General features: G+C 48.7%; 1 pseudogene; it reads left to right on the forward strand.

Moving 5' to 3' along the window:
- The first annotated feature begins 227 nt into the window (after positions 1-227).
- LOC136310693 (ferritin heavy chain pseudogene) lies at positions 228-814 on the forward strand (annotated as a pseudogene).
- The last annotated feature ends 867 nt before the right edge of the window (positions 815-1681 follow it).

Raw genomic sequence — 1681 nt, forward strand, 5'->3', positions numbered from 1 at the left:
ATGTTCCTGCCTCTCTGTTTATCTATTTCCCTTCCTCTCTCGCTAAAATCAATGAATGAAATTTTTAAAAATAATAACATAGAGTTTTTGCCAGAGTCACTGAGGTTTCCTGCTTCAACAGCGCTTGAACAGAACCCGGCGCTGGACGCCCATCCCAGCCAGCCGTCTGATTCATCCTTCTGCCACCGCCTCACATCGTCCTCCGACCGTCCCAAGGCCACCGCCCCGGCTCCAGTGCTGACCGGCTGCCTCCTCTCAGCCGCTCACCATGATGACCCCCACTGTTTCGCAGATGCGCCAGAACTGCCACCAGGACTCTGAAGCCGCCATCAGCCACCAGATCAACCTGAAGCTCTATGCATCCTATACCTACCTGTCCATGTCTTACTACTTTGTCCATAATGATGTGGCTTTGAAGAACTTTGCCAAATATTTTCTTCACCAACCTCATGAGGAAAAGGGACGTCCTGAAAAACTGATGACGCTGCAGAACCAGCGTGGTGGCCGAATTTTCCTTCAGGACATCAAGGAACCAGACTCTGACAACGGTAAATGGACTGAAGGCAATGTATTGTGCATTGCACTTAGAAAAAAAGTGTGACTCAGTCACTACTGGAATTGCACAAACTGGCCACCGACAAAAATGACCCTCATTTGTGTGACTTCACTGAGACTCATTACCTGAATGAGCAGGTGAAATCCATCAAAGAATTGGGTGACCACATAACCAGTTGCGCAGGTTGGGGGCCCCCGAACAGGTATGGCCAAATATCTCTTTGACCAGCACACCCTGGGAGACGGAGAAGATAGCTAAACTTTAGGCTGGCTTCCCGTAGCCATGGGGTGACTTCCCTGGTCACCAAAGCAGTATGTGCATGTTGGAGTTACCTTTACCTTTTCTAAAACATACCAAATCATCCACTTTCATCCTTTCATTTGTACCATTCCTTTGAATAAAGTAATTTGGTATCCAAAAAATAAAAAATAATAAAGTCCACTGTGCACCCTTCCCTAATTCCACCTTGTTCCCCATCATACCCCAGAGAACGAACCATTACTGACGTTAATGTTAAGCATTCTTTTGCACTTTTCAAAAAGAACTGTAGTACAAATGTACATAACCCTCAAAGATGTATTACTTCATTTCTAAAAACTCAGTAACAAGCACACCTCGAACCGTGAAAGGAACAAGCCGTGTCGCCTCTTTTAGACAAAGTCCCCCAGTGAAAGAGAAGCTGACCAGACTCTCTGAGTCACTGTCTAGCGTTCACTTCCACTCCTTCTTGTGAAGATGGCGGGGCCAGGTCATGTCAGTGAGTCCTCAGAAACACGAAGCTTGCCATATTTGGGACTTGGGGCGAGACCATAGTGTGGGCCAGGCACAGGATGTCCAGCATCCTAAACGGACCACTGAGTATTTTCTGCTTCGAAACCCAGGATTTATTTCTAGTTCTCAGGGTTAAGCGTTAAACAGAAAAGGCTGGGGGAGGGGGTGGAATGTCCTCAGCACATCTAAGCAGCGGTGCCTCAGTCCGTGGGCAAACCCCAGTCACGTCAAGAAGACAGCATGAGCCCTGGCCGGTTGGCTCAGCGGTTGAGCGTCGGCCTAGCGTGCGGAGGACCCGGGTTCGATTCCCGGCCAGGGCACACAGGAGAAGCGCACATTTGCTTCTCCACCCCT

Source organism: Saccopteryx bilineata, chromosome 7 (genome assembly GCF_036850765.1).
Source record: "Saccopteryx bilineata isolate mSacBil1 chromosome 7, mSacBil1_pri_phased_curated, whole genome shotgun sequence".
Taxonomy (NCBI): Eukaryota; Metazoa; Chordata; class Mammalia; order Chiroptera; family Emballonuridae; genus Saccopteryx; species Saccopteryx bilineata.